At 41.1% G+C, this 20,973-nt stretch overlaps 1 protein-coding gene across 3 annotated transcripts in view; it reads left to right on the top strand.

The window, feature by feature from the left end:
* Positions 1-20,973, top strand: part of Snap25 (synaptosome associated protein 25) — an 85,112-nt gene that overhangs the window by 14,596 nt on the left and 49,543 nt on the right. The window lies entirely within an intron of this gene.

Genomic DNA, 20,973 nt, shown 5'->3' with positions numbered 1-20,973 from the left:
GTCCTGAGTTCAATCCCTGGTATCATAACTTGGGACTCAAATGGGTGGCCCTTGTATGTGCTTTTTCATTTCATCTCTACTAAAAAAATCTGGCCCAGTAAATCAAAATTGGCCCATTGGTGAAGTGGTAAAGGTCTCTTAATCATTTCTGATGTGCTTCTTTTGGATTTGACAATAAATTGGAATTTAAAAATAAAGGATGTCCTATATAAGCAGATTTAAGTTTTTTAAGGTCAATTACCAAACAATTACATTGATTTATCCAGAATCCCTTTAATGACTTCTTATTTTTCCAAATTGTTTTCCCACTAATTTTTGAACTTCATGACAGCTCTGTAAAGGAAGCTGATAAAGAAACCATTACCACTTTGCAGATTAAAAAAAAAAATGAGGCATAAGAAATTTATCTGCCCTGGAAAGATAGTTTAGTTAACAATGGCAGAGCCTGTCCAGAGATGAAGGTTAAACAGATGTCTAGTTCCTCTACTTACTCTGAATCCATACATGGAAAGTAACTATGTATAGCCTTAATATTATCCACAAACTTATTTGAATTAGCTCACAATGAATCTACAAAATGTGTACTCTGAATGCTTTAGTGTGGGGTATTTCCTCTCTAATTTGCTATAGTCCACAATGCTGTGTGTGAGTCTAGTCAGCCCTGAAAGCATTTTACTTTGTTTCTATTACTTACCAAAGTTATGGAATTCTTAGTAGTTCTATGATCTGCCAGAACCAGGAATAATTAAAAGTTTCCGGAGTTATTTTACCACAACTTCTTGTGGATATCTTCAACTGTTATGTTAATATTTTGAGAAACATGGTTACTATCAAATTTCTTGATCTGAACAGAATTCAAAGGGTCTTAGCTTTTAATTTTTCCTGTGACCCCCATTGATGAAACCTATGGGTTCCTTTTCCAAGTGATATAGAATGGACCCTCGAAACTGTCCTGACATATGAACAACTTGGGTTACAACAGGAATTTTAGTTTTAACTTATGACCAAAGTCTTGAATCACTACCCAAATGCCAGCCACTTGTACTTCCAGATGGTCTCAGATACAAATTTAACCCTTAAAGAGTTCTGGAAGGAACATTACAACGTCCTTTCTTATGTGGGGTTAATTGAGAAATCCTATGCCATTGTCTCTCTAAGGACACTGAGATCTGCCTGTACACAGGAGAGAGACTTTGAAGGCTGTGTAGAGGAGCTTTGGCCTTCAGTTGATCAACTTGAGTTACAACTAGGCCTTGCAAATGAATTGAGTTCATAAGTCTATGGTCTACTCTATTTTAATGTATAAAACAAAATATACAGGGTTACATAGGAAACCAATTATAGTGAAGCAAAGTTATCAAAATATTTTTAAAAACCAAATTTGAGCTGTAGTATAGTATGTGCTGTTTTTAAAATTAAAGCATTAACTCACAGTATTTGTGGTGAGTTTAATAACCTCCATAATTTCAAGATTATAATCAGAGTGTATGATATTTTAAGGTACTTGCAACTCCTATAAAATGATCTGAAGACATCTGAGGCTTCTACTGGTGACACACCAGGGTCAGAGCCCTCCTGCACCCCTCTGGATAGGAAGAGGTGGGGGTGAAGCCAGATGAGAAGAGAGAAGACAGGATCCACATGTCACCCAGGAGCCAGTGATAACTGGAAGATCCTGGAACAGTTATTTTGTTGTGTTACAAGTCACACCAAAACATAGTGGCTTAAAATATTAAACATTTCTTGCTGAGTATCAGTCTATGGGTTGCCTAGTTAGCTCTACATTCATCTGTTAGATTGGCTGAGGTCTGTTTGGTCTGCAGAGTGTTCACTCCCATGTCTGTTTGGTGCTGGCTCTTGGCTGGCCATCAGTGGCAACTGGACCACATGTCTCTCATCATCCAAGAAGCTAGCCTGAATGTTAGCATATGGACAAGGAAGGAATGGTATAGTTCCACAAGAGAGAAAGTGAGAGAGAACCAATATGCAAGCACTTTTCACATCTCTGTTTAGGCCACATTTACTGTAGACTCATTTAATGTGGCAGGGGAAATGATGGCTACAGAGATGTAATGTGGATATGGAGAGGGGAATGATTATAGCCATGTTTACAAAAGATCTACAACAGGCCCCACCAATCTTGAAAGCGTAAGTCAGAGAAAACCCTCCATCAGCCACAGGTTGGACACTAGGCTCTGCCTATTCATCCTAGAGCTATAAATTTTCCACTAAATTAAACAAACTGGGGAATTTAGACATGGATCTTTATGACCCTGCCACACAGGCCTTCCAGTATCTTCCCACCCAAACATTGGGTTTGGATCAAGAGGGAACCTTAAATATCTAGTTGCATCTCTCCAAGGAAATAAACCATCACAGACCCAGGTATCAGTAAATTCAGGGGCCAGCCCAAGGGAATTTTATTTTCCTCTAAACACCGAGGACGAGTAAACCTTCTGGATTCCAAGTGGGAAATAACATCAGCTTCTCAGTGTTTTGTGCTGATATTTCTTTATCTGAAATTTCACTTGGTAAAGGCAATTGTTATTTGAAGGTTTTTTTTCCATAAGATTACTGGTACATTTTAGGTATACATTATGATCACATTCATCATTGGGAATTTGTACCTGTACATGATATATCTTGGTTCTTGTTTTGTTTTTGAAGTTTTAATCTCTCCAGATGTCTCCCCTGTTTAAGCAAGAGAACTCTGCGTTCTCCTCTAATTATAAGGGCTACCCATAATGCTGGAAATAATTTTTAGCCAGCCCTCTTCCCAGGGAGTGCTTTTGCAATGGGAACCTGAGGGAGGAGGCAGTGGAAAAAACCCTGAAGGCTGTCCAACTGTGCTGCTGCATCACAGAGCACAAGCCAGGCAACTGCAGGGAGGCCTCGAAGCATGACCCACTGAAGCCTGCGTCTCAGCTAGGCCATAGATAACCAGGGCTCGGCTGAGTCACTCTCAAAGAGCATTCTGAGCTTGGGCTGTCTGCGCCCTCAGCCCACTTCCAACATCAGATGGTTGACCCTGAACATCAGGCCCTGGGCAGAGAAACTGACCACTATCTCAAATCTTGCACCAGCTTCAGTTCACTGAGCTTCCAAAGTAGAACAGAAACAAACAAACAAACAAACCCTTTTAAATGATTTAGTGGAAATACTGGCTTAGGCTAGGTTCTCCCAGAAGTAGATCCTGAGTACAGGACACAAGTCCACATATTTCACTGGTCAGTTAGTAGGAAGCCAATATAGGGGGCAGTAGTGAACAGATTGCACCGACTGGGGCTCAGTCCAGCTAGAGACCTCTCTGGGTGGACATGTAGAAGTGACAAGGAAGCTGGGGTAGTTACATGCCAACTCCCACCCCTCAGTGGCTAAAGGCCACCCCAGTCCTGTTGGAAGCCCAGTCTACTAAATTGAGAACAAACCCTAGGGTCGTCTCACCTCACTGGCAGTAGAGGCACTAGCGATAGAGGCCCTAAGAATGTACAAGAAAGCCGAGTGAAAGGGGAAAGAACATCAATGACTGCTACAGTTTTGCAAACCATCACAGCCAGACACCCTGAGCATCACAACAGCTGACTCCAGATTTGGCCCATTAATATTTTAGCCATTCATTTGTTGACCACAATCATTTGGGCTCCCATTGAAAACATTTATTAACACTTTATGTTCTGTATACTTCTTAAGGTTTGTGCACATTTTGTCTCATTTGACTCTCATGACAACCTGCAAGATATAATTAGTTTCATCTTATGGTTAAAAAAAACTGAAGTGCAGTGAGGTAAAGTATGAGGACAGCACCTTAAATCATCCAGCTTGGAAGTGACAGTGCTGAAATTCCTTCCAGGACCCACCCTCAAGATCAAGCTCCACCACCTGTTAGCGCCACACCAGTTAGGTGATGATTCCAGTCTCCTGATGGTTTAAGCCAAATCTCAGCCATGACTGCCTTCTCTACCACCATTTTACCTGAATCCTCCCCATCTCCCTTCTTTACCTGTTCCTTTAAATCTTGTCGCAAGTTGGCTCCAGGGCATTAACTCCTGCCCCTTGGGTATTCCAAACCCTCTCTTGAGCAGGGGGTCACCCCTTGGCACTATGACCACTGTCTCCAAGTTCACTATATCATTGAATTTCCAAGTCTTTAAACACCCTCAAACTTACCACTCCCACTTCCATGATCTGTGCCTCTTATAACAGCATAATTGAGGTGCTTTGGCCTGTCCTGCTAGCATTTTACTGGACAGGGATTTGGAGAACTAGCTTTTTGTGACATCTTACAGCTGTAGGTCCAATTTCACTTGTGCCTCCCCCCTACCAACTGAACCAAATGGCTTGTTTTTAAGTATCAGACCAAAGTGTGAGTCTCAATTTACTGCCATTGATATTATAAAAAATAAGATGGCATGGGACAGGGACCAAGGGAGATAACCATTCATTCTACCCTGCCAGCAGAAGAGTGAGAAGAGGGATACTACAAGATAATCACAGAACCATAGTTCCTAGGTAGCAAAACCCCATAAAGTCTGGGGGGTGGGGTTCGGGTACCAGAGGATACTGCAGGCTTGCATTTCAGAGCACTCGTATCCAGCTTTGTAAGGAAGCCCAGAAGCCCATAGAGGTGAGTGGTAGATTCTCTCTACCCTTCATAGGCCAAAGGCAGAAAATGTTGGCACTAAAGGTGCTACAAATATAGTTGAGAGACAGATCTCTGATGGAAAATGCCTTGGTAGAGATAGTGAGTATAGATTTTATACCGTGGGTCCCAATGAACCAGTTAAATGACAAAAGCCAAAATGTTTTTACTTTTTTTTTTTGGTACCAGGGATCAAACCTGGGACCTTGTGCTTGTGAGGCAGGTGGAGGAACCACGAAGCTGAATCCCCGACCCAAGCCATGAAGAAGGAAGAGTAGGAGATCATTCCAACCTGAATGTAAATCCCATCTTAGATCCCTGATCCTAGTTCTTTTTGAACCCGTGGATATGTCCAATCTCCTTTGAGGCTTTGAACAGTTGAGTTTCATATACGCTTATAGTCGTGTGTCACACAGTGACAGGCATGTGTTCAGAGAAAGGCATTGTTAGATGATTTCATGGTCGTGTGAACATTGCTGTGCTTATTGAGACTTAGTTGGCACAAGTCATTCACTCCACATGGGCTCCTGATGCCATTGAGAGATGCAATAAACACAATGTATGAAGCCCATGCTAGTGTCACATGACGTACTCTTTTATAGTGATTTTTTTATAAGTAGAAAGAGTACATTCTAAAATAACAATGAAAAGTATAACATAATAAACACATAAGCTAGTAACATAGTTTTATTATTACCATTATCAAGTCTGATGGGCTGGACTTCAATGCACCTATCAGTGCAGGAGGTCTCTTTAAACTGGCTTCACTACCAACACATGAGGTGCTCCAGCATCAGGTCAGCTAGAGGGACACAGGGAGTTTTTAGCCTTATAAATTTATGGGACCTTCCTCTCCTATTTTGGGTCCATCATTGGCTGAAACAAATGTCACATGACTGCACATGAAATTCACAGACACATGCACCACATATGACGTTCCAAGTAATGTAAGTGTCTTTAAGAAAAATAAGGTAGGTAGAACAGAGGCAATGAGGGCAACACAATATCCAGATGAGAGTGGGTGTTCATAGAAGAATTTTGGCTTTGGAGCACAAATGAATTCTTCCTAAGCCGAAGCCTGTTCACTTTTCTATTTTATATATATATATATATTTATTTTTATTGATACATGTTTGTAGCACATAATGATTACATTCATCATGGGGAATTGATACATCTACATGACATACCTTAATTTTTTTATTCCCTTCCCCTCTTCTTCCTCCTCCTCCCTCCATTTCTTGGACCCCTTCCCCTATATATATATATATATTCTTTGGGGGGGGATAGTTGTAGTACATAATAATCACATTCTTCATAGGGACTTAGTACGTGTATGCAACACATCACAATTCTCTTTCTAAAAAAAGCTCATTTCCTCTCCCTTTTCTCCTCTTCCCACATGCTAAAGATCTATAAGAAAGATAAATTTGAGTTATTTACAGGAAAATGGATGCACCTTGAGATGCACCTTGTTAAGTGAAATAAATCAGACCCAGAAGCTTAAATATCATATGATTTCTCTTAGAGGAAAAACCCAAATTATAAATACAGAGCAAAATAAAGATAGACAATAGGAAATAACAAGATATTTATTTATTTTTGAGATGGGGTCTTGCTATGTTGCCCAGCTGGTCTCAAACCCATGACTTCAAAAGATCCTCCAACCTCAGCCTCCTGAGTAGCTAGGACTAGAGGCATGCACTACCATGCTGGCACTGCCCACCTTTTTAAAGTACAAACCAGACTTTATTTGGTGGCTGCAGTCAGAGGCACAAGTAGCAGAGAATGACTTTACAAGGGCACCACAGATTCAATGTGCTGGCAGACTCTAAGCCAAGTGCTCTACGTGTGAAGTCATTCTCGTGCTCACCCTGGCCGTATGCAGGGTGCTCTTGGTATTTCCATTCACAGATGGGGAAACTGAGGTTCCAGAGGTGATAAGAAATATATCCAGAGATCTTGTTAGTCAATGGGATAGGAATCATTGGATCTTCATGACCTTGACTGAAGTCCCTATGTACACCTTGGTGTCCTCTGAGCCCTCCTTGAGCTGAAGAACAGAGAAGCAGAGGAAGGCAAGAGGAGGTAAGAGACACCTGACCTGGAGGAGGCAGTACTGGGAACCCAAAGGATCCTCTCTGGATCCTGGATATATTCATCAGCTAGTGCTGTGTAACAGCATTACAACAAACCTGGAGGCTTAAAGCAGCACACACTGCTGACCTCACAGTTTCAGTGGGCCTCAAATCTAGGCCAGGCATGGCAGGGTCTGCTCAGGATCACACATGCTGCCATTCAGTGTCAGCTGGGCTGTGTTTGTATCCAGAGGCCCACTTCCAAGCTCATTCAGGCTGTGGGCAAACTCAGGTCCCTGCACCGCAGGACTGCAGGTTCTGTGTCCTCATCAGGTGTCAGCCAGGGGCATGTTTAGTTCTACTGTACATGGCCTCTCAAGGCCGCTCACAGCAGGACAGCTGACTTCTTCCAACACAACACAACTCTTCAGAAAGGGCCCGTTCCTCTTTCGAGGGGTCACATCTGATTAGATCAGGCTCACTTCAGGTAATGACCTTTCTAATGATCTCAAAATCAACTAATTGGAGACTTTGATTACATATGCAGAATCCCTTCCCCCTTTTCACATATCACAACCTAATCACAGATTGACATCTATATTCAAGGGAAAGAGATGATAGCAAATCATCCCCCAGTGGAGGGGACGGAAATATTAGGGCCACCTTAGAATTCCACCTTCCACAGTGGGGAAAGCATGATTCCCTACCCTACAGCCGTCCTCCAGAGCCCCTCTGTGGTCAGGCAGTCTCCTGCCCTAGAGAGAGTCATGGTCCACATCACACAATCAGCTGCCTCCCAAAGGGATATTTCTCAGCCACCTGGCCTCCATCTGAACTGCATAATTTTGATGTTTGCAGACCGGCCTGCCTGCTGGTGTTGGGGCCTGCATGCATTTTTTCTGACCTTGATTGCCTCAATCCACAATCATCATTCCAGAGGAAGCAAGGCCTGTGGAGCCCTAGAAGAGCAGGCAGGGGGGCTCTGGAGCATTCTCTGCCAATGTTTGCCATTAGCAACCTGGGGAGTAACAGGAATTGCTTCAGTGGCTCAGTGGAGCCAGCAGTCACAGCAGGCACTGGGAGTCCCTGACAATGAGCTAAAGAAAAGCCTCAAAAAAGCAGCTGCTGGAGGAAACCAGAATGCCTGCCACCTCGCTGAGCCTCCTCCAGGCCAAGCCAGAGACCTAGGGCCACTGCCCTGCTCAAGAAAGGCCAAATGGGAACTCCAGGGCCCATATGAGCTTTCTGGCCTCTGCTGTTCTTGTTTTGTTTTGTTTTTTGGTACCAGGGATTGAACTCGGGACCTTGGGCTTGCAAGGCAGGTGCCGGAACCACTGAGCTAAATCGCTGGCCCGGCTGTGCTGTTCTTTTTGGCTCAGGGTAACCAACCTTTGGAATTAAGTCAGGACAAACCTCCAGGGGCAGTCTGGTAGAACAGGTGCAATTGGGGTTGAGGGCAGCATCTTTGTTCTATAATTTCTAGGATGCCTGGACGTGTCTCCTGTGCCTAGGGGAAAGGGGGTGGATTCAATGGTGCATATCCTTATCATCTTCATAATAAGAGCTGGAGTCCACAGAATCTATTGATCCCCCCCCCCAACCTTCCATTGACCATGTATTTACCTTGCAACTATTATATCCCTAGTACTGCTCTTGACAATGGAAAAATGGAGCTGAACATGTCCGTCAAGAGCTCCTCTAGTGAAGAAAATATTTCAGTGGAAAGAGATAGAGATCAAACAGAGAGATGGACAAGAAAATATCAGATAAGGATGGAGGCTAAATATCAGATCTGGAGGCTAAGTAGGAGATCAAAATAAGATAGCGGGATAATGGGAGATGGTTTCAGGGACAGGCTTTCTGCAGAAGAGATGTGTAAGCTTATATCTGATGACAAGGACCGAGTTGTAAGATGATGGAGAGAGTATATCAGACAAGTTAGTGCAAAGCCACAGGCAGGGACAGGGCTGTTATGTTGAAGGAACATCAATAGGCCAATGCTATTGGACAGAAGTAAGCAGAAGAAAGAGGATACAGTATTTGGGGAAGAAACAGATTAGTTTAGATTTTGTTTGAAGAGCATTGGGAAGCCTCTAGAATTCTAAGAAGGGGGTTAATATGATCTGTTGTGTCTTTTCTGCATGATCTCTCTGGACTTCAGTAGAGCAAGAGTGGAAACAGGAAACTCACTAGGAGTGTGAAGAAACTTGGACTCAGTGAGGTGGCATAATGTACAAGAAACTTCCAGACTGAAAGGGATGGCCAGTGGGTGGACATCATCAGATTGGGCCACAAGAAGACCCTAATTACTGTTCCTCTGTCACCACCTGGAGCAGAATGGACTTATTTGTAGACTTAATTCTAAGTCTGATTGCTAAATGCAGCAGAATTTGTGTGCAAGTGATTCAGCAAGGGAGAATTCTCAAGTGAAATGCCTAAGAAAGTTAGGGAAAAGGAATAAAGAGCCAAGCAGGATGTGGTCTCAGCTGGAGACTAGCTTCAACCTTACCCCAAGGGCATTCTGAGTGTACATTGCATCATAGTTAGTCCTGCCTTGAGACAAGGGGCCAGGCTTTGGTGACCTGTGGTTAGCAAGCATGGATTGGAGGTGCATGCAAATTCCTAGGTATCTTCAGGGGAGAGGACCCCTGCCAGCCAAGGACAGGGCTCAGGAAAAGTCACAGGAATAAACTATGAGCCATACCAAGTTCAGCATCTGGGTAAAGGGTGTTACTGCCAATAAAGAACAACAGGGAGCTGGGCAGGGCAGCTGTCTTATAATAGCCATGATGTTGCTGGAAGAAGAGAAGGAAGACACCCAAAGTAAGAAAGTGCAAGGAAGCATAAAGCCCAAATTTCTAAAAGAAATGGGTTAACATAGGAGGCCTGTTATAGAGGAACCTGTCCTTGCCCACAGACACTTTTCAGAATACCTTTAAATAGTCAGTTTCACTACTCATTCAAAATAGGAGTCTATATACAGGTCTCCCATTCACCAAGCTTCTCAGCAATAAATTTATTGCATGCTGGAAGGTTATATATGAATATCCATCTAGGCAGCATAAAAAGAGGTTAGGATTAGGTGCGCTCAACCAGTACATTAAAGTCTTCCACTAAAGAGTTTGGGCCTGTTGTTTCTGAGAAGGAGAATAAATATGGCCATTAGCAAGGAATCACTGCATTGCAGTTGTAGGAAGAGCCAGCCATGAAGAAGTGGGACCACCCAGCTGACCTGCCCTGTGACTGCCACAGCTTTACTCAAATTGCATCAGCTTTACCATTCACTGTGTAGCTCTTTTAAATGGAAATCAGATCAGTAGTGTCAGAAACCTGTCTGCACATCAGAATATGAAGACAGCTTATAAAAATTGCAAAACCCAGGTCATACCCTAAACAAATCAAATTCCAATTTCTGGAAGTATTTCTTAAACAACCTTTTTATTTTGGAATAATGTTAAATATACAGAAAAGTTGTGAAAGTAATTTGCCTCTCGCCAATTTCTTCCATTCTTAACATCTCACATGACGATGTTATATTTGTCACAACCAGGAAATCAACATACATATTACAGTATCAATTGAATAGGACCCCAACTTCAATAATGAGTTAATTTAGGATGCCTACTACAGAAGGAACCTCTTGTTTACTTATTTGGATTTCATCAGGCTTTCCATTAATATCCTCTTCCTATTCCAGGACTAGTCCAGGGTACTACATGACATTCAGTTGCCATGTCACCCCATCTGCTTTGGTCTGTAATTTTTGGTCTTTCTGTGTTGTTCATGACCTTGACAGTCTTGAGTCCAGATATCTTCTTGAATGCCCCCCAATTTGTGTTTATCTGCTTTTGTTCACAGAAAAGAACAAAATGAGGGTTGTTAGATTGGAGTTATAGGCTTTGGAATAAATACAGCAGACGTGAAGTACCCTTCTCATCAGATCACATCAGTGGATGGAGCAAATCCATGCCATTGCTGACGACATCATACTTTATTACTTGCTGCAGGTGGTGTTTGACAGATCTCTTCACTATAGAGTTATTATATTTCCCTTCCCTTACTTTAATCCTTATCTAAGCCTTGCCCACGCTTGAACTGTGGTATATATACAGGTGTGTGGTAATCAATCAGATCTTCAAGGCACACTTTCAGTGTCCCCATCTCTTTGCCTTAGTTCTCAATCACTATTGTACAAACTTTCTCAAATGGTCCAAGATTTGGTACCCTTAGATTCCCTGGGATTGCATCAGCACTTCCTGGCTTTGTTTCCTTGGGCAGGTTATTTAGTCTCTTCTGAACCTCAATTTCCCATCTGAGAAATGGGTATCAATAGATATCTATTTCTAAGAGTTATTGCAAAGGTTAAGTTAGATAAAACCCATAAAGTTTGGACCACAGATTAGATAATGTCTATGTTTGTTACCAATAGCAGTGATAACAATAGTAGTAATGCATTTCTTTTTTTTTGGTACTGCGGATCGAACTCAGGACCTTGTGCTTGTGAGACAGGCAACAGCACCACTGAGCTAAATCCCCAGCCCAGTAATGCATTTATCTGTGTAACCACGTCCAGGGCCACAAGAACACCTTTCAATGACATAAAACAATAAGTTGGAACTTACATTTGAGAAAAAGAGGTATACTAAAGATTTAATTCCACAATGTTTATATATTAAAGAAACACTATATGTCAGGCACTGTTTGAATCATTTTATAAATATTAATTAAGTCTTCATAACAAGACTGTGAGGTATGTATTGGTGATCTTTTTGTTGCTGGAACAAAATACCTGACACTTGAAACTTAAAGGAGAGGTTCATTTTAGCTCACAGATTCAGAGGTCTCAGTCCATGGTCAGCTGGCTGCGAGGTAGAAACACCATGATGAAAGGGCACGAAGGAAAGCTGTTCAACTTATGGCATCCAGAAACCAGGAAGCAGGTGAAGATCCTGAGATGAAGGGACCACAAACCATTCATGCCCCCATAACCCCTCTTCCTCCAACTAGGCACCTCCTCTTAATAGCCAATTGAATAATCAATGGGTTAAGCCATTGATAAGGTTAGTGCCTTCACAACCCAATCACTTTTCCAGATGTCTCTCAATCCAGTCTAGTTGACAGTCAAGGTTAACCAGCACAAGGTAGGATCTATTATTATCCCCATTTTACTGGTAAAGAAATTGAGATACAATGAGATTAAACAAATTTCTTAAGGGCACACAGCCAGTGAGTGGCAGAACCAAGATCTGAACTAAGGCAATCTGACTTCAGAGTCTATGCCTGTAACCATTATACTACATTAAATGGCTGAAAGAAGAAGTATAAACTTTGTGAAAGTGGGGCTTAGCCTCTTTACAGGAGGGGAACTGAATCAGAGAAAACATCAGCTAAATCTCAGGTAACATTACCAGGGCAAGTGAGAGGATCAAGGTTGGTGGAGAAAGGAGGTGCTTGGAAAGACAATTAAGGTGTCTTCTGACAAGTGTAGCATTAAGAACCAGCTAATATTAAGTATCTTTTCCAAGGGAGGCCCTTCTCTCTCACTCACTGGCTGTCACTCTTGATTTATGCATGTGCATTTGAGAATTTAGCAGGTCTTTGATTTTATAAAGAGTGGAGAGGTAAGGCATCTCTTCCAACAGCTGGAACAGGTGGCCAGCAAAAAAGACTCTGGGCCACTCAAAGAACATCCTCATGCTTGTCCTCTACATATTAATCTGCCCTCCTTAATTTTCAGGTCAGGACATTGGTCATGAAAAGTTTCTGACTGTGAGAATTTAGATTAACCATCAAATTATGTTTGTGGGAAATGAATGTTCAATTGAATACAGGAGGGTCTAAAAAAAGTATGTTTCTAGTACAGTGTGGGTTTCAAAGTATCACATTCAGGTCCTCATATGTGGTATGTCCTCTGATCCAGTTCAACTATAAACTTCTTGGTGACAAGAGTGCTGTCACTTTCATGTTTCACATGCACACACACACCGACAGTTCCTCCAGAGTATGCTCAATGCATATTTTAAATGAATTTATAATTAAACAGACTCGTGATAAGGTTCTATGATATGTTTACTTACCATTACATCTGTATTTGAAACCCCAAGAGTACATGTAAATCATAAACTTTATCATTTCTTTTGTCCCATCTTGTCCCCACATAAAATCAACTTGCTGCTTCTAATATTTGGCAAGGAATAAAAGCATGTTAATTCTCTCCATGACTGAAATTTTTAAACATGGCTTTGCTGAAGTCTGAGACTTCAAAGCCATGTGCCCTTCAGCCCAGGTAACTAACAAGTCTCCTCAAGCACTGACATTATTTAGAGGAACTCATTGGAATTCATTCTGAACCTGAATAAGGTGATTTCCCTCCTCTTTGACACCTGTTAGGAAAATTGGGATTCCAGTGATTTCACTGAGGATATAATGATTCTGAGCTAATTCCAAGCTTTTCCTGAGCTGTTAAATTTCAAAGGCAGACTCTTACATGGAATTTTCTTGGTTTACAGCAAAAAGGGGGAGAGCAAGAGTGTGTATTCTGTGCACATCTGCACATGTATATGGAAAGATGGAGGAAGAGAAGATGAGAGAGGGTTTGAGAGAAAATTGCACTTGCAAGGTTCTTTGTCCATGAAGAAAGAATGACTATCTGAGCCAAGGAAATTACTTTTGTCTAGAACATCTTATGGAGATGAAAGAAAAGAGGCAAATTTCTCTGATAGTGGTAGGTGTGGGATCTCTTTGCTAGTAATGTGTCTGGGGTCTCCATCAGTACCCCAGCCCTCACCCACACTTCTCATAAAACCCAAGTTAAGCTCTGAGCTTGCTGAGAAAACTCGCTCTCCAGGCCAGGCTCCTAGATGCTCTACCAAACTGCAACATTTTCATTCCATGACCACCTTAGAACCCAAAAGGAATAGTTTGCTAAGTGTAGCCCTTTAGGTGGTGAGATGGGGGAGAGGGAAGAATAAATCAATGCTTTATCACCAATGTTGGTTCTATAGGTGTATTCACCATTCTCTGAGGACAGTGTCTCTACTGGGACTCACAATATTCAATCAGGCATGATATTTATTTAGCACTTAACATGTCTTAAGTGCTGTCCTGGCTTCTGGCATCATTTTAATGTAGGGTTAGTGGTAAGTGTTCAGGCATCAGAGGTAGGTGGAAGTGATTTAACCTTCCTGTTCCTCAGTTTCTTCATGTGATAATAGGGTTGTTGTGAATATTCTCATACAAGAAGAGGCTAGACACTGCTTGGCATGAACAGAGGGCTGCCCCAAAGCCAATTTTGTGTCTAGGCACCCAAGATAGCCTCATGCTGTTAAGATCCAGGTGACCTCAAAGTTAGAAAAGGAACACTCAATTTCTCAATACAAAGCCAAGGAATTTTTCAGTCCTTAAAGGATTGGGGAAGCTGCAGAAAATACTCTTTTCTGCCCAGAACACTGCTCTGAGCCACCTTTAATTGTGGCCATCAACAGAGCTGTAAAGAGATGCCACCAACAATCCCTTGTGCAGATTGGTGGTGACATCTGGGTCCAACCTGACTGTAATATTTTATTCAGGTTTCTGAAATGAAATGAGATTACAAAATTCTATTTTACCAACTTGACTTTTCCTGTCCTAGTTTACAACTTCACTATTTTCTTTCAGACCAAGCTAGGCATAAACTGGAAATAGATTCTAGCCTCAGTAGAAGAAAAGGCTAAGAATAGAATCACTGGTTGTTCCTGAGATGCCATATGAAAAATTTAGATTGAGTCAGGCTTCTTTTTTTTCCCTCAGCCTATTTTCTTTTATCACAGGATATGAAGACAGCCCCTTCCATTCCTGACGTGCTTTCCAAGCATGCTTTATTTCTGCTCTACTTGCTGCCTGCTGCTTATTCATACTGATAGTCCAACTGTCTGTAAAATTCTTAACATAAGAGAGCAAAAAGACATTTAACCACTGAATAAGGAGGGCAGAACAAGGACAGAAGACAGTGGCATTATAGCAAACCATTGAAATACACTCAGTGTGTCAGTTAGCATTTGCCATGTAACAAATGACACCCAAACACAGTAGCTTCAAAAACTTTCCATTTATTTAGCTCATGATTCTACAAATTAGCAATTTGGGCTGAGTTCAGCTGGATTCATTCTGCAGTTAGTTGCTGGATCATTTGGGAGCTGATTGGGCTAGAGAGGCCTTAGTGATCTTTTTTCTGTTCTATAATATAGATCTCATGATTCACTTGGCTAGTTGAGTTTATTCACCTAATGTTTAAATGGATACAAAGATCAATAAAGAATTCCTCATCCCAAGTGATCATCTTGAGGCCACACATACAATCATGAGACCTAAGTTGTTCTTCCTGATTGAATTGCACAGGAATGAGCACACACACACACACACACACACACACACACACACTATGCAGAGAGACCTAAACATGTATGTATGCTTGGCTTTAAGGATGAGGGCATGGGATGCAGGAAGGTGTACAGGAATGCAGAAAATATTCCATAGCCGGACCCCAAACCTCATGTATTCAGTTAATATCGTCCCTTCTTCAACCAAGTCATCTTCATAATGTTTGCTCTGATTATAGGAGCAACTCATATTAAGTACAGGAAAATGTGTCAGAGAATTATAACAAAGAAAAAGTAATCAACCATGATCTCATGTCCCAAGGCAATAATTATAAATTATTAGTTTATTATGTATAAAGAAAACATGACTTCATTTCTATCTATATTTAAATACTCAATAATACCATTTATTGAGCCCTGTATGTCAGAACTTATGCTAACTTCTTCATCTGTATTGACTCATTAATCCCACAATAGCAGTGATTTTTGAGATGAAGAAAACAAAGCACAGAGAACCTAAACATCTTGGCTGCCATCACACAGCAAGTAAATTGTGAGCCAGGACTTGAAGTAATACAGCTCTTCAGACCTTTCATGTCTGTTTGAGACCATTAGAATTCCCTGTTGGCTCTCACAGCTCATGCTTCTCAAGCTCTAGTGTGTCCCAGAATCCCTGGGAGGGCCTGTTAAAGCAGAACTTGCTGAGGCCCACCCTCCAGATGTTATGATTTCTTTGGACTGGGATGAGACTAGGGATTTACATTTTCAACAGACTTCAGTGATACTGTTGTTGCCAGTCCAGGAATCACACAGAGAGAGAATCCGTCTATTTATAGCAGCCATGGGGTGCACACTGTTAATTCTGCTTCACAGGAGAAAGCAGTTTAGAGAGGTTCAATAAATAGGCCACAGACACACAGCTGGTCAGTTCTGTTACATCCTCTTTCCAGTTTAACATAACAGAACATGGTAAATATAGGCCATTTTCATTTTACTGGAGAGCTCAGACCTTTCTCTTGGTGTGGCCACCAAGCTGAGTGAGGCAGTTCACATAGAGGCAGCCACTCTAAAAGTGAGGCATCCTTAGGTATATGGTGAGGTGTACAGATACCACTCACTCACTCACTCATTCATTGTTGGGTGAGGAGCCCAGCAGCCCTGTGGTGGGCAGTGGTATGAAGCCTGCCCCAGAAGCCTCCACAGACTGAGATTTAAGTGACTGCTTCTGACTGCAGAAGTGACAGTGCTCATCAAGTGAAGTCTGAACAGAAGAAAATGGACAAAGTTATTACCTTTTGAAGCTACAGAAAAGAGCCTACTTTGGGGCCTTTGTACTATTTTTAAACAGCAAAGAGCCTAGAATTAGTTTGCTAGGTTTCTTACAAGGAGAAAAAAACCCTATGATCCCAAAGCCTCCCTGATGTTCTGACTAGAGGGAGTGTAGTTTTGTGGCCATGTCCAACAAGCTTGGAGATTCTGGGTGTCTGCTCTTGTTACTCAAAGTGTGGGCCAGGACCAACAGCACCATCCTACAACTTGTCAGTTCTAATCCATGCCCCAACCAAACCAACTGGACTGGAAGCTCTAGGGTTGGAGCCCAGGAATGTATGTTTCCACAAGCCCTCTAGGAGTTTTTGCAACTTAGTTTTCAGAAGCCCCCATCTACTGAGAACCCTACAGAACTGATTAGTCAACCCTTGTATCTGTGGGTTCTGCCAGAATGGATTCAACCAATCACAGGTAGAAAATATTCTGGAAAATACAATATGGAATATGTACAGGCATTTTTCTTCTGGCCATGATTCCCTAAACAATATGGTAAACAGTTGTATAGTGTTTACATTGTACTTTCAGTATAAATAATCAAGAGATGATTTAAAGTAGACAGGAGGATTTTCTATTGTCTATTGCACAGACAATATGCAAATACTACACCATTTTATATAAGACTCTTGAGCCTCCTTATATTTTCAGGAGTCCTAGTACCAACCCCCTGTAGAAACCTGGGGACTCAGTTTAACTATAGCACTTTGCTCCTCAAAGAAAACAGAACATCTGCCTATTTCAAACATTAATGACCTTCAAGATCACCTCAAGAACTTGTTAGAGTATGAATTCATGGGCCACACCTTCAGGCTCCCACCTAGCCACACAGGGTGGAGCTTATGGATTTGAATTTCTAACAAGTTCCCTGCTGATGGATCACACTCCAGCTGGAGTGAGCTGTAATGAGCCCCCTTTCAGCCCAGATCCTTTTGAAAGAAAAAAAAGTGACCTCAACTTTCAGGCCTTTGCAAGATCTTTGATTTTTTAAATCCATTTAGAAATTGTATATTTTATTAAGGAGCTCTCTTCAGAAAACCTTTTACTTTTAAAACTTTTTTCCATGAAAGTGCATGAACTGCTTTGAAATAGAGCTGGTTCTGGCCATCCAGGGCATTTCTGAAAGAATTCCATGTGTCTAAAAAATGTAACTATGAAGGATGTGGCGTTCAGATTTCATGTTCAAGATGTCCGAGGCACCTTCTGTGTACCTAGATCCAGACCCTCCTGATTAACATGTGTGGGGCTAAATTTGCTAGGTGAAGCACTACCAAAAGCAACATTTTAATGGGTGAGTCACCTGCAGACCCTCTATCAATGAAACCTTAAAATTTGGCACCAACATTCACCTCCATTCTTGAGCCCTCAGCACCTTCGTCATCCAGGATACTGAGGGCTCATGAGTGAATGCACATGTTTGTGTGATTTCTTAAATGACTTATTGGACTCTCCAATAAATATCAACATATTCACATTAATAAAGAACATATTGCCTTGAGTAGTCAAAGGAAATTTGGCGCTGAAAAGCTGTATAAAACAATTAGGAAGCATATATCCAAATATGAGAGCATAGTATTATGCCAGAAAACAGCAAAAAATGTTATAAAGAACAGTCAAATGACAATTTGCAACAAATTGAATCTAAAGATCTTACCTGGCCTTTATTTGAGATTCTAGAATTGGGCAACACCTCATTTCATTCCATAAAAGTAAGTGTTCCAAAGCACTGAGCAGAGGAGCTTGGCTTTATAGATAGAAAAGAGCCGGAGGAAGCAGAAACAGAGAACAGAAATGGATTGTTTCAAAGTTATTTTCTTTAAAAGGTTAAAACAGAGGGGACCCCTTATTATGCCAGTTAAAACTGCCATATTTGAAGATTTAACTATAATCTCTCATACTCCTGATTTCTTGGAAAGTCAGATAAACAACTTAGTTATATCTTGGCAAAGTGGAACTTTTAACGGGAGTGACTCCATTTTGCTTTGACTTGTTGGGCCTAATGTAGGAGCTCAACCCAAACCAGTGGCCTTCTATACATGTTGGTTAATACACATTCAGGCATGATTCTTGTCCTCCCAATTCTTTACTCATTGCTTTCTGTGTGCTATGCATCTGGACTAACAGGGTTCCCTTTGAGGACCTATCACTGTGTACTGGGGATGCAGGCAAGATAAAGAGGCCAGTGTAGCAAGCAGCACCACTATGGGATGCCTGAAAACCACAGAGGAGTCCAGAGAAGACCATGGCCTAGGCTAGCAACTTCCTTTAGGTCATTTGTATTGAATTTTTAAGGCTTAACAGAAGCCATCCAGATAAAGAAGGCAGAGCAGGATTGAGGAGTGATATGGCAAATGAAATAACACACTAGTAGGATTACAGTAAAGTAAGTAGGTAAGTATTTTCATCAAGTTTGCTCCTGAGGGAGCAACAATTAATAGTCATGAGATCTGATCCCTTGGAAAATGTTAAACAAACTGGTGCATCTCCAAAAAGGAGCATATGAATCTGTTTAAGAGAGGCACGTCTCCACTTGTGACTAAAGCAGGTTAACCTTTCTTGAGTGGCTTCTGTCCTTCCATTGTGTTATTCATGAAATCTTTCCTTTGTATCATATCCCCTTGAGGTTCTCTCTAAACAAACTGCAGGCCCAGAAGAGCCTGTTTACTGAAATTACGTTCCTCCTGGAAAGTGGATTTATGGAAATTTTAGATATTTTTTCAGCTACAGGAAAAGAAATCTCAAATCTGGGGAGATAGAAAGAACAGGAACCTAAAGAGACTTGAGGCACAAATATTATCCATACTTTGATATGCCAAAGAAAGATGAATGAGACTCATGGGCTTGCTCCCTTACATGCATATCTCTGCCATGGCCTTCTAGAACCATCTCTAAGTTCACCATCCTCAGGAGAACAGGACAATAGATGCCCTGCTTTGCTCCCTGGAAACTCCTGAGGACATTTTATTCATCTACACTTACTGAGCTCACATATACTAACTTGGTAGTGAAAGGTATAATTTCCATGCTATAACATGACTTTCATATTAATATATAGCTAATATATGCCAAAGACTTATTTACTTCATTAGTGAGAGACCGAATAGGCTGGTACATCTTTCTCCTAAAGTATTGGAGGAAGAAAGATTTATATAGCCAGTCAGTAAAGGATAATGAAAATAAATTTGTTAAGATGGATGCTAAACTGATTAATGCTCTATTGGACAATAAAACTATAACTCTTGGGGTTATCTTTTCTATCAGATAAAAATCATTTGCATCTATACTGGACACAAATCATTTGTCGAATCTTTTATAAAGCAATATCTAACTTGACAATCTAATTTCCAATTAAGAGCAAATAAGAAAAAATTTTTGCAGAGGGTGATAGATATGTTCATTATCTTCACTATGCCACTATATGTGTCAAAATGTATAAGACTTTGAATTGAATATGTGCATTTATTGTGTGTCTATTGTGCTTCAATAAAACTGCTAAGAGAAAGAAAAGAATAAGCCAAATAAAGACATATTAACATAGAAAATTAAATAAACTTTGGGTAAAACTCAAGGTATAAATGCTGTGATATGATAGAAAAGAACGCTGTCATCCTTCTGCTTTACTTTCAGAGTTTGGATAATTTTTCTTAATATTAATTAAAATGATCGTTCTAGGGCCAAAAAATTTAGGTTTTGGCCACTTACTAATTACCTAACTGTAGACAAAATATTTCAAATTCCCTAAGACCCAGATACTCCATCTGAAAAAAACTGGAAATAATAATGGACTCTTTGCCATAGGCTTATTCCTAGGATTAAATAAAATAGTACATGAGCACCAAAATGGTTTCTAACTTTGAAAACTAGATTCACTCAGCAAGATTTGAACCAAATCCTAAAGGAATCCTGGTTTCTATACATCTCAATCTATTCATAAGTATTTAAGACTATCTGTGCATAATGTTGTAGCTCAGTGGTCAGTGGCAAGAAGCCTCATTTCAGGCTCTCTAGATTCAGACCTCAGCTCAGCTGAGCCATGTACTAGCTATGTGGCTCTGGGTCACTTACCTAAGCCTTCTCTGCCTTGCTTTTCTACTTATAAAATGGGAAACATAATGGCCTCGCCTCACATGAAGCTTCTAGGACTATCCCCGTGAGTTGTCACATACAAGAATCTAATGAATGCTTGCCAGACACTCAGTGCTCAGTGATCATTCCCTGTTACTCTTAGGGACCTTAAACAAGTAGCTGGACATTCAAAAGACTGAGAAATGTTGATGGACCTCTCACAGTGACGAGAGTTAGAAATGTAGTTTTTAAATGCAGGACAATTCACTGTTGGGGCATCAGCAATAATTCTCAAGATGTATCTAGGGTACCAATAAATGTCATCTAACAGATATACATAATTTAATGGCATAGAAACCTTCTGTGATCTACATATCATGTATACTCTGAGACTGGAGAAAACATCTTGGCACCTACCAAAGGGTTAGCCAGGCAGTTTTCAGGGTGATATGGCCAGGCCTTCCACCATGCCGACTGGCAGAGTTCCCTATGTAGGATGTGCCCTCCTGTT

This window comes from Heterocephalus glaber, unplaced genomic scaffold (genome assembly GCF_053883595.1).
Source record: "Heterocephalus glaber isolate CG9 unplaced genomic scaffold, H.glaber_assembly_v1.0 deba00001532, whole genome shotgun sequence".
NCBI lineage: Eukaryota > Metazoa > Chordata > Mammalia > Rodentia > Bathyergidae > Heterocephalus > Heterocephalus glaber.
Note: the sequence above shows the minus strand (reverse complement) of the source record. Positions and strands in the feature narration are given on the sequence as shown.